Consider the following 13,616-nt stretch of genomic DNA (forward strand, 5'->3'; position numbering starts at 1 on the left):
CCCGGGCCATATAAAAGCCTCTGTATCTCGTAATTGCTCTCTCTCTCTCTCTCTCTCTCTCTCTCTCTCTCTCTCTCTCGCTCTCTCTCTCTCTCTCTCCCTCTCTCTCCTTTTTTCTCCCTCTCCCTCTTGTTATTTTTAACATGTCTTTCAAGCCCTTTCAATCATTCTAATGAAGGCTTTGAATGAATATTTCAAAATGTTTCTCCGTGGTAAATCTCACATAAACTCTTACAAATTCTCAGCAGTAATTCACCATTAATAAAAATTTTAATGAGAGCTGACTTCCTTTTCTTCCTTCTTATTTAAAGGTCTTCCACAGTGATTCCTAAAAATATTTGGAAAAAATTTTTAAATGAAAATAATTTCAGCAATATGTAGTCATGAAACAGATTCTCTCTGGGCTTCACCTAGTCTTGGTTATAAGTTATTACCTCTGAAAAAGCCTTTTGTTCTCTTGTTCTCTTTTAAGACGGTTTTGTACTTTTAATATAAAGTTTTTAAAAACCCTGCAATTAAAAAAATATACTTTCTGGCAATTCTTTTGGATAAGGTAAAATTATATAAACATTAAAGTAACAAAATCAGGAGTCTAAGATTATAGATTTTCTTTCCTTGGACAGAGAAAGAGAAATGGGCTGTCCTGGGGATGACAATAAAAGTCATTGTCAAGGTCCTAGTTTTACACTAAGTGATGAAATCATAGGCACTTATTAAGTAAAAATGAATAAATGAAGGCATGCTTGGACCAATACTGCAGGTGGACCACAAACCAAGATTATGATTAAATGAGACACAGATCTCCACATGTAAAATATGAATGATGATTTCTCTCACAAGTGTTCCTCAAAACCCTGAGAGAGACGTGTTATCATAACAAAGAGAATGTCCCTGCTCTTAGGGAGCTGGGCTTAAATTGAACTTGGACACCTGCTCACTGGATCATCTCTGAGGACATCAGAATTTTCATCTATAAAAAGGGGGATGATGATTTTTTATACGCCTTTATCAGAGTGCAGTGAGGATCAAGTGAAATTTCTTGAGTATTTAAAATGTGCTTGGCATATGATAAGTACTCAATAGATATCAGCATCAGCTCCCGTCCCCTTTCTTCTTCCAGTGTACATAGCAGAGGTATGAGAAGTAATACACGTGCACAAGACTGTCTTGTGGACTAAACAAGACGCATAAATCAGCATGGGGAGTTCTAAGGAGTTACTGAAATGAATGGGGTGGTTTTGATAGTGACAAGGGGAGAGGTACCAGAAGTCCCTGGGTGCTACTTTCAGTAGCATCTGCCTGTTCCCCATCAAGCACTTTGGCCACACAGAGATACAAAGTGAAAAACTTCTGTATTGGTTTTTCACTACTCTAATGAAACACCCAAGGCTGGCTCACTTATAATGCAAAGAGGTTTACTTAGCTCACAGTTGTGGAGAGTTAAAGGCATAGTATCAGTATCAGGTGAGTACCGGTGAAGGTCTCAGGTGGTTGCAATTGTAGGATCTTGTGGGAAAGGAAGAGATCAGCTGGTGAGACCAAAGCCAGAGGGAAAGGAGTGGCCAGTAAGGACCTCCCATGAGGCCCCACCGCTTAAAGGTCCCAACACCTCTCATTGCCACACTGGGGACCAAGCTTCCCACACACAATCCTTTGGGAGACAAACCACATTCAAACAGTTGCAGCGCCCATGATTTCACCAAAGCCCATTTCTTTTTAAAGGCAGAATGCATTGTGTTGCAGAAGAATTGTACTGTTGCTATTTCTCTCTGGTCAACCCTACCCAGCCCTGAGTGCCTTTGGGACTTCACTTCAAGGAGAGCTGGGGACACAAACTAGGCATTGCTAGAGGGCCACTAAGGGAAGGTTAGCATTCATCTCTGCAAGACTGAGGTGAACCTTGGTGATCCAAGACCAGGGATGGGAGATGGAAAGCACAGTGTTCTGCCGATCATGGACCTCTGGACACTGGCCCTAGGCCTCAGGAGCATCCTGTAGATTCCTTTGTTCTGTGAAAGGACTGCCTGTGCCCTGGAAAATAAACATCATGATCTGAACCCCTGAGGGCTGCTGATCTCATCTGCAGGGATGAAAGCTGGACATCAGCCTCCTTCTTTGTTTGAGACAGCACCAACCATACTTTCTCAGTACTGAGAAAGAAAAAAATTCTTTTCCCCCCTGAATTTTCCATGTTGAATCAACCCATAAGCCCTGAAGATGTTGGAAGGGAGTGTAACCCTCTACTGCAAAATGGGGCAGCTTTTGGCAGAGAACTGGGTAGAAGCTGCCAACCCATGACCTCAAAAAGGGCAGGTCCTCAAGTACATAGCAGAGGTGTACATAGCAGAGGTATGAGAAAGCTTGCTGAATGTTTTGGAGTTCCTGCTTTGTCACCATGCTCAACTTTTTCATAAAGCAACCATTCTTGGGTATGATTTTGAATTCACAGCTTCTTATAGGTGGAAATAACCCATGTTGAGAGTAATTGTTAATAATAATGCAGGTATATTACATGCCTCTTCTGAGTCGGGCACTTACATTGCTGAACATCTGTCTTGGTTACTATTCTGTCGTTGCTGAGACAAAGTACCTGACACCCAAAATTAAGGAAGGAAAGGTTTATTTAGCATACAGTTTATAGAGGTTTCAGTCCATACTTAACTGGCTCCAAGGCAAAGTGGCACATCACAGAGGGCAGTTATTCATGGCAGCAGCAGAAGATAGCAAAAGCAAGAAGAGCAAAGGCATCAAGAGCAAAAAGGGAGGAGTGGCAGCAAGAAGCCTCCTTCTCTCCCTGACATATGCAAAACTACCCACCCCAGGGCAGGTGTAGAACTCACACCCATAATCCCAGCATTGGATCATGGATCAGTCGTAAACTCTAAAAGCCCTCCTCATGACTGCATGAGGCTTTGGGGGACATCCAGACACAAACTATAACAGCATCTAGTATGCATCAACTATATTTTTTCTCATAAACATACTAGAGGGAGGCAGTGTGTTTACCCAATTTTAAGAATGAGAAAAAATAAAGCTGAACAGAAAGGAGGTCAGTGCTTAGCACTACAGAGCAGTGAAGTGGCAGGAATAATTGTGTATCCAAGCTCTCCGGGTCCCAAGACTTTGTGCTTCATTCAATATAATGCTGCTTCCCAGAGAATGCTACAATCTGAGAGCCAGCAGTACCCAAGCAGGCCAGATGCCTATACTTATTAATCCTAGAAAGAGTACTTTTACCTTGCAGCTCATGAAACCAACAAAAGGATTCAACTAACCACAACTTTGGCAGCAAGAATGAGGGAATTTGCTGTGGCTATTTACACACAATATGAACTGAGCCTTCTAGAGTAGAATTTGATATTCCCTTTCCAGTCATATTAGAGGTGACCGAGGTGGCTACATGAATAATCATGAGTATCACGCCCAATCCTTATGTCATGTAAAGATAGTCTGCTTTAGAATGTCTCTTACTTACAAGCCTAAGTTTTTGCTTAAGCTTTTTTATTAAGCCCTTGAAAATATTGACTCAGTATCAATTGATGTCTCCAAAAATCTTTGCTTCCTTCTAATATGTTTTGCCAAGTATTACATTCAGTGTGTCACAGCTTTACGTCTGTTCAAAGTATGTGTGGTCCATCTCTTGGGTGGCCCTTTTTTCTTGAGCTTATGTCTTTGGGACACTGTGACAAGCAGGACATAGTGGATGTGGAAATTTCCTTGTTAGAATGGGACCAGTAAGGATGGTCTCTGGACAATATTTGTGAACATTGTCATCCATGAAAGCTTCTCTGTGGCACCGTGAACTGTCTCCCTGGTGGACATGACTTTGTTCTTTAGGGCATCTTCCATGTGGTATTCGTGAGCACTTTCATTGGATTCTACTGTGAACATTTGCTCCAGTGTCTCAAGCCAACAGAGAGGAACATGAACACACCCTGCTCTTCCCTTCTGTCACCCTGGCACATTATTAATCAATATCTCACTATCGAACACCTATTATGGAATGGGTGTATGTGCTGGCACACTAAACTAAAGTCATTCATTCCTTCTACTGAGACCCTTGAGTATTCCCACCCTGCCCACTGCTATGGCCTTAGAGCCAAATCAAAGGCTACCTCAACTGCCATACATTAAATTAACCCAACATCCTCTTTTAACATAGGATTCTAAGCCCTCCTCTTTTGGGATCTCTTTGTTTCTATTTTATCTTGTGCCTGAATCTTGCCCAGCCCATTCAGATAATGACCAGTACTACAGAGACTTCTTTGATAAAACTTCATCTTCACTTAGCATTTGCTTCCATTGCTGTCCTTCTGCAGCAACACCTACTACCCCATACTCTGTCAGCCACTTCCCTTAAATGGCCCCCTTTTCACATGCACACCCTTGGTGGTCTGCTGATTTTGAAATAATTTTAGTCAAACTTTTTATCCCAATGAAGTCATGATCTCTTAGATAGAGGCCCCCTCTTCTCATCTGCCTATTTAGGAAATTTTCATGAAAATAACTCATATTATTCAGATCTAAATGGTCAAGCTCCCTCTGCTAAATAAAGATTGAATAATTTCAGAACTTTATAAATTCAAAAGATTGAGCTAGTTAAAAAAAATTAGACCACATGCACTTCTAAGTGGATTGCACTGGAGGTTAACTGAAGCATATTGGTCAGCTTTTCTGTGACTGAGACACAACCCCAAACATCCACAACTTAAAGGAGGAGGAGTTTATTTTGGCTCACTGTTTCAGAGACTTCAGCCCATGGTTAGCCAGCCCTAAGGCAGGAACATCATGTTGGAAGGATGTGGCAAATCAAAAATGCTTCATTCATGACAGTCAGGAAGCAGAGCAAAGGAGAAAGAGCCAGAGAGGAAGGAGTCAGGGACCAGATATGCACCCAAAGTCATGCTTCTGTGACCCACCAAGATATACTTAGAAGTATGCTTGACTAATCTCCTAGGTGGCTTACAAGCCAATCAAGTTGACAATCCAGCTTAACTGTTACAGGAAACATTTCTCTCTCTAAATATAATGAACCTTTAAAGCTTAGCTACAGTTATCAACTGAGACATTTCCAGATGTTCAATGTCAGTTTCTTCTCATGAAAGCATTACCGTGGATGTTCAGTGAGAAGTCAGCACTGAGTGGTTATTTATCTCCTGATGGGTCCATTTCCTTCATTTCCTCATGCTGTCCCTTGCCTTTGTGCTGGTCACTTTGCCATACACTGTGCCCACCAGGACAGACACTTTGTGAGTGCAAAGCTGATGCACTAACTGTGGGCACTTTGTTGTCTTTATGTCTGTCTCCAGTTTCTGAAATTCCTGCCTTATTGTGCCTCTTTCCGGCTGCAGCCACACCAAGTTTGCAGTTGTGATTCTGTTGACTATTGTGCTTCCTGTTCTGGTAAGTCCCACACAAACCTGACCAACATCTGAAAGTGAAGCTGTCACCCCTGGATCACCCTAAATGCAGATCATTTACGCAAGGGCAATTGCTTCCACAGAGAAGGGAGGTTTATAGACTTCTCCAGCTTCAGGTGAACAAAAAGATTTTTTCCTTGATAAGGCAGTTCCTTCTCCTCCATTACCCAATGTTCAACCTCTCAGGTGGTTTCCTATCTCTTTTATGAATGAAAGATCTTTGCTTAGGCACGGAGGAATTCTTAACAGCCATGCTGATGTTGTGGTACCCAACATATTTCTGGAGGATATAGAAACAGGTGTTCATTTAGTTTAGATGTATCAGATTCCTATGGCTGATGTAACAAATTCCCACAAATTTAGTGACATGAAGCAAGACCAGCTTATTACCTCACAAATGTAGAAGTGAGAAGTCTTCAACACTTCTAAAAGGTAGGACTTCCTTCTAGAAGTTCTGGGGGAAATCCACTTCCTGGGATTTTCTAGTGTCTAGGGTTTACCTGCACTACTTGGCTTGTGGCTCTTCTTCCACATTTAAAGCCAGCACTAGAGAACTTTAAGAGTTCTCTAACCCTGACACTCATGCCTCCTCTTATAAGGAGCTTTGTAATTACACCAGGCTCATAATCCAGGTCAGTCTCCCCATCTCAAGGTCTTCGACTGAATTACCCTGTTGTATGGGTAAACATATTCATAGGTTCCAGGGATTAGGATGTGGACATATTTGGTGGATCATTCTTTGGCCCGCCACATGATACAAGAAGACAATCTTAGCAATAAAAAGGGGTTAATTAATCAACAGCAGGTTCTCACTGTCAAGACTTTCATGGAATCCTATGGCTACGGTTTGAATGTGTCCCTCAGTTCTTGTGTTGGAAATTCAATCCCCAAATTCATATGTTGGTAGTATCAGACCTAGGGACTTTGGAAAGTAACTAGGGATAGGTGAGGCCATGAAGTTAGGGTCTTTGTGGTGAAGCTAGTGCCATTATAAGAAAGATAGGAGTGACCCGGTTGACACAGGCTTGCTCTCACTGACTTGCCATGTGACACCTTTGTGTGTTATGAGGCATCAAGAAGATTGTCACCAAACACTGAGAAGAGGCCAGCAGCATGCTCTTGGAGCTCCCATCCTCTAAAACTTAAATAAACCTCTTTCCTATATAAATCTCTTGGTATCAGCTATTCTGTTACAGCAACAGAAAATGGACTAAGACAGCCATGAAATAGACCTATAGGAATGACTGCCACCCTCTTTTACAGATGAGGAAGTTGAGGCCTAGGGAGGCAGTTTGTTCACCACAGGTGCACGGTGTTTTAGTGCCCTGACAGGGACTAGAATCCCAGCTCCCACTTCAGTGCTTTCTACGAAACAATCAATCTATTCCAGTTATTATTTCCACTACACATTTTCTCCTCCCTCTTTTTAAAAGAAACATGTCACCAAATGTAGCCTCTTAGTTTTCTGACTGCTTCTAAAATAGCAGGCTTCTCTTGAAACTGAGTGCCCCTTGCTGCAGGCCTATCGCGTGCTGTCTAAACCTCATGCATTGTACAGTTGTAGTCTTTGAAGATTCCATTTCTTTCATCTTTGCTCAAAATAGCACCTGCCGTCACGTTAGCCACAGAAACTAAAGGGGCCAAAGGAATGGGTAAATTCATCACCTGGTGAACTGACCTACATTCCACCTAATTGTTTTTGGCCTGACCATTACCCCAGGCCTCAGAGTCAAAAGAATAAAAGAGATGGTTAGATCTTCATGGGGAGAGATTTTATGGCCTCTGGTTGAACCCCCAAATTAATAATTATCAGAAAGAAATGTAAGCTTCTTAGCACGGAGTTGATTTTATGAAAACACACACACACACACACACACACACACACACACACACACACACTTCTGCTGATGTTTCAGAAAAAAGGAATTATCAAAACGATGACTAGGGCATTTCTCTGGGCCAGATCATCTTATCTAGCTCAGCTACTCTTTTAGTACAATGTGTTGGGTCAGGTTATATTTTATTACAAAAAGACCAAATCGGATGCCATCTTGTTTTTACATAAGCTTTTTGCAAAAGACATAGATTTTGCTCTAATTTTCAAAATGTACCACATTATCAGAGGTAATTAAAGAAACAAAGGGGTTTTTGAAACATGCAATGAAGTTGTCAAAAGATATTTAAGATATTTCTGAGGTCACCATCAAATGTCTATTATCTCCCTGGTTCTTTTTATGCTTCAGTTGTGAAATCCTTTTAGAGCACTTCAAAAAGATACCTATTTCCCCCTCATCTGATCATTTAGTACAACTGGCAGCTGCTGAGTTTTATTTTCTAACGTGTTTCCAATGGAGATGTACATAGCATGGCTTGTTTAATATAATTTATTGTTAATGCTTTAGCATTTATGGCATTATCTGCCTAAATGTGCAAAGAGGAGCTGGGCAAATAACTGTTTTTGTTTTTCTTTCTTTCTGAAAACATTTTAAATCAACATGATTTTTCTGCATGTTACAAAATGTAATTAGTGCTAATAGAGTTTGCGCAGTTCAACAAGACAATGACACTTCTTTAGATCCTCCCAATAGTTCCAGATCTCAGATTACTATAATAAATGTAAGATAAGTAAATTTACAGTATAATGAAAGTCATATCAAAAGAAGCTTCAGTGGAGTAAATCAATTTGCATGACCCAGTTGCAAAGAGCAAAGAAATGAAACTACTCGTTTGACCACAGTAGAATTTCCAAATTATCCATTTGCATCCAGTGCCATGGTCGCCTTTGACGAAGTGCTTCGAAACCTGAATTCACAATCTTTTCTCCAACCTCAGTCTTCCCATCTCAGCAGTCAACACCACTATCCACCCAGCTGTGTGATCTTCGTACCCAACCACCCACCCCACCCGTTCCCATCTTCTAAACAGCTCTTAGATTCATCTGTGTTGCTTTATCTCCACTCAAATGGCCAGAGCCAAGCTATGACTTCAGTAGCCCCAGACACTTCTGCCCTTGTGGGCCTTAATCCCCATTAAACACATTTAGATTATGTGTTATGACTGTTGGTATATAGACCAATGTAATCTTAGCTGGGTTTGTTGTTACATATGCACTTTAAATTCTAAATTTAAACTAAAACTAAAACATCTTACTGGGATTCTAGAACACTCACATGGTGCATGCTGGGCCTGGGGACTAAGTTGGCTTTTCTGTGGTCCTGGCCCACACCTGGGCTGCTCTGATCTCTGGTGCTTGGACTCTACATAGTCACTCTCAGTGGTCCATTCTCCAACTGCAGCCAGAGGGCTTAAATGTCCAAAGTTACCTATAATCCATGAAGGTTATGTATCACTTTAAATTTTTTTTTTATTAAGACAAAATTCCCATATTGTAAAATTCACCATTTTAATCATTTTAAAGTGCAAAATTCAGTGGTTTTTAATATATTTGCAATGATGTAAATATCACTACATCCCAGAACATTTCTACCACCCCAAAAAGAAGCCTCTCCCTCTGGGTTCCTCTCTCTCCTCGTCCCCTAACACCCAGAAATCTTCTTTCTCTATACATGCATTTGCCTATTCAGGATGTCTTGTATATGTTAAGTGGAATCATGTCATATGTGGCCTTTCATCCTGTGTTCTTCAGCACGTTTTTAAGCTCATCCATGCTGGGACATTCATCAGTACTTCACTCCTTTTAATGGCTGAATTATAGCCCATTGTAGGAGTAGACCACAGTTTGTGTACCCAGTCATCATGTGAAAGACATTAGGGTTGTTTCCACTGTGGAGCTATTATGAATTATGCTATTGTGAACATTCATGTACGTTTTTTTCTTACAGTTCTGAGAATTAAACCCAAGACTTCACACTGAGCTATACCCTTAGCTTTGCTTTGCTTTGTTTTTCTTTTTTTTATCTTTCTCCTTCTCCTTCTGTTCTTCCTCCTTCTCCTTGCCTTCTCTCTCTTTCGCTCTCTCTTTATCTCTCTCTCTCTCTCTCTCTCTCTCTCTCTCTCTCTCTCTCTCTCTCTCTCCCTCCCCCCTCTCAATTGAGACAGGGTCTTGCAAACTCATTAAATTGCTCAGAATAGGCTCAGATTTGTGATCCTTCTGCTTCAACCTCCCACAGTGCTGGGATTACAGGCATACACCATCACCCCTAGCTATGTACAACTTTTTTTATAGACATATATTTTCAGTTCTCTTGTGGAGAAATTCTGGATCATCAGTACAGTAATTCTAGGTTTAACTTTTGAGGGACTGCCAGGCTACTGTCGATGAAAACAAAATTTTTAAAAGCTACAGCTCTTTACATTCTCAGCAGTATTTGAGTATCCCCATTTCTGTTCATTCTTCACAACACCTGTTATCTAACCCTTCTTTACTGTAACTATCCTAGTCGGTGTGAAGTGGCATTTCATTATTGCTCTAATTTGTGCTTCCCTGGTGACTGCTTGTGATAAGCAACATTACAGGTGTCTATAGGCCATTTGTATTATCTTTGGGAAGATGTCTATGGAAGTGTTTTGCCCATTTGTGAGTTAGGTTATTTTTCTTTTTTGTTGATGAGTTGCAAGAGTTTTAAAATAGTATTATAAATACTAAATTCTTATCACATATATTTTCCCCTTTCTTGGACTGTCTTTTTCACTCTCTTGCATGTCTTTTTATGTGCAAGTTTTAATTTTCATGCAATCTAGTTTATCTATTTTTTCTTTTATTTCTTCTCTTTTAATGTTATATTTAAGACACTATTGCCTAATCCAATTTCACCAAGATTTACACCTCTATTTTCTGCAAAGAGCTTTATAATTTTAGCTCTTCTATTTAGGCTTCTGATCCATTTTGAGAGTTGAGGATTTTTGCTTCATTATTCATGAGAGATACTAGTCTGCAGTTTTCTTGTGATGCCTTTGTCTGGCTTATACTCGTGCTAATGCTCCTCTCATAGAATAAGTTAGGAAGTATTTTCTCCTCTTCTGTATTTGGAAGCACAAGAACAAGAACAATCAATTCTTCTTTTAAGCAGTTGGTAGACTTTACCAGTGAGGCTGTGTTATGGGTTTTTTTTTAAGTCTGTTCAGATTTTTTTTTTCTTCTTTAATCAGTTTTGATAATTTTTGTATTTCAAAAATGTGTATAGTAAGACTTTGCTGTGTAGAGCTCTGCACTCTCACTTTATGTTTCTCATTGTCACACATTATACCTTCATACATATTGTGTCCTCACCAACATAGACTTGTGCATCATCATTTGCAATTGTCATTTAAATCAAAAGAAGAATTATAAGCAGAAAATACATTAATATTGTCTTTTATAATTTTTTTGTCTTTTTCAGACAGGATCTCACTATGCTGTTCAGGCTGGCCTTCAACTCACTTTGAGGCCGAGGCTGGACTCAAGCTCACAGCAATTCTCCTGCCTCAGCCTTCTGAGTGTTGGGATTAGAGAGATGTGCCACCACTCTTAGCTTGTCTTTTATAATTTTTATGTATTTATCTTTACTGATGTTCTTAATTCTTTCATGTGATTAAGGTATTGGCTTGATGGCCTTTTAGTTCAGTCTGAAGGTTTCCCTTCAACATTTCCTGTAGGACATATCTGATAACAACAAATTATCCCAGATTTAATTTACTTGGGGATGTCTTAATTTCTCCCACATGTGTGAAGGATACTTTTGTCAGATATAGAATTTTTGACTGACAGCTTTTGTCAGTTAGCACTTTGTGGCCTTCTACTACCCATAGTTTCTGACAAGAAGTCAGCTGTAAATCTTACTGAGGGCCCCTGTTGTGTAATCAGTCACATCTTTCTTGCTGTATTTAAGGTTCTTCTTGTCTTTTGGTTCTCAACAATTTATTTAGCATTAGCATTTTAGAATAGAAAAGCAGTGACTTTGGTACAAAACAAGTGTGGATTTTAATTTCATTTGTAACATATTGATTTTCTTATGTCTGAAAGGACTATAGTAATGTCTTCTATGAGAATTGTTATAAGAATAAAATTAAATAATATGAATGAGGCATAAAGGCAGGCAATGAAACATTGCTAATTTTCAGACCAGGACATGGATATGCCCATGGTAGGTGTTGTAGTTTCAATAACTACTCAAAGGCCCATGCTCCAAAGGCTTAGTCCCCAGCTGTGGTGCTAGTGGGAGGTGGTGGAACCTTTAAGAAATGTGGCCTAGTGGGAGGAAGTGAGGTCATTGAGGGTGTGGCCCTGAAGGGGATACTATACTTCCTGCTCTCATGTTGCCATGAGATTGCTCTGCCACACGAGTCCGTGATATACAGCCCCACCACAGGCCTAGAGCAACAGGACCATCTGATCATAGACTGGAGCCTCTGAAACTGTGAGCTGAAATAAATAAACTTTCCTGTTTTTAAGTTGATTATCTCAGAGATTTTGTTACAGTATTGAAAAGCTGACACAGTTGGCTTCTATTCCTTCACTGATTAACTGGATGGAATTAAAACTGACATTTTATTCAAGCTGCACTGTGTGTATCTTCTGTAACAGCCATAGTCAGGAAACATTGTTCCTTGTACCTAGATTGTTTCAGTGTTCCACCCAAACCAGTATTATTTCTCTTAAAGTATCATCTAAGGATGCTAAACAGAATAACATTATGTTGTTGCCTCATGGTCCTTCTGGAGCTGTAACTGGTACCCTCAACATATCTTAAATAATGTATGATGGTCATAAACTAGTTTCATCATTATCCTCTTAGAACTGTATATTTTACCTCTGCATCTTGACAGGTCCTTAGTTCCACATGTATGAGAGAAAGCCAACACTTCTGGCTCTGTCTTTTGCAGACGCAGCTCTCATCTACAGATTTACAACCTGTTCTAGGGCAGTCAAACCTTTCAGGCCTGTCTGCACTTCCATGCAGAACCCAATACCCTAAGGTTTCACATATATGTATACTAAAACCAAAGGCTTGAAATCCTTGCTGACTCTCTACCCTCTTGCACTCAGGGTCTTGCCTACCTACACCCATAGCTCCTGCCTCTTGCTTCCTAATCTACCTACCTTCCCTGGACAAACTTCTCCTCTTATTCTTGCTGACACTGTCAGAACTCTTTTTGGCTGATGCATAAGCCTTGGCAGGTCCTTGGCCTGTTTTATTCATTCAGCAGATACTGATTGACCACTTAGCATGTAACTCTGTTCTTAGTGCTAGAGATACAACCTCAAGCAACAAGTTGAGTAAAAAACTCCCTGTTCTTCTAGAACTTACATTCTAGTTCACTCTAGTACCCTGGTGTAACAAAGAATTCACTGCCCTATCTTAAAAGTGGAGTAGCCATGGAAAGTCTGTATTTGGAGAGTCCTGGAAGACCCTTCCTGAATCTCAAAAAGAATAATTAGAACTTTATACCCTGTTTTAGTTATGTTTCTCACTGAGACAAAATACCTGACACCCAAAGTTAGTTTATTTGGCTTGCAGTTTGTAGAGATTCCAGTCCATAATCAGCTGGCTTCAAGGCAGCATGGTGTGCAAACAGGTCTCGTAGAAGAGAAACATTCAAGGTGGACAGAGGTGGAAAGCAATAATGGAAGCAAAAGACAAGCCTCTTTCTGTCCCTTATATTGTATCCAGGCTACCAGGATTAGGGCAGTACAAAATCAATCAGTGTACTGACTTAGCACCTCCCTTAATCCTAGCTTTGCACCATGAATCAATCTCATACTCTAGATTCTGCCACCTCTGAAAAAGCCCCACCTATGACTGCATGAGCCTTGAGGGTGCATCTAGACACAAGCCATCACGTACGCCAACCCCTCTAACAAATAGGTCAGGTACATCCTTACCCCTAAAAGGTAGCATTTTTCTGAGTGTTCTGTGTTGCTCTCTTTGCTGTTTTTCCTACTACTTTGCAAGACGTAGAAGAGAGATTCATTTAGAGAGTTTTGTGTGGATGGGAATCCTTTTGACAATTTGCCTCTTCTCTGGAAATCAGTCAGCCCACAGGGGCTATTTAGTCCTGTATATCATGTATGATGGCCTACACTTTCATAATGTTTAGACTTTCGTCACTTCTAAACTCTTAGGTGTGTAACTTGGGGAACCAAGGAATTTTTTTTTTTAAACCAGATTTTTAGTTCTAGAATAGCCTGTGTGATCTTGTAGTTATCTCATACTGCTGCCAAATTCGCTTCAACAAAAATTTTAGAATTGTGAATTT

Source organism: Chinchilla lanigera, unplaced genomic scaffold (genome assembly GCF_000276665.1).
Source record: "Chinchilla lanigera isolate Chin_1 unplaced genomic scaffold, ChiLan1.0 scaffold00064, whole genome shotgun sequence".
NCBI classification, from domain to species: Eukaryota; Metazoa; Chordata; class Mammalia; order Rodentia; family Chinchillidae; genus Chinchilla; species Chinchilla lanigera.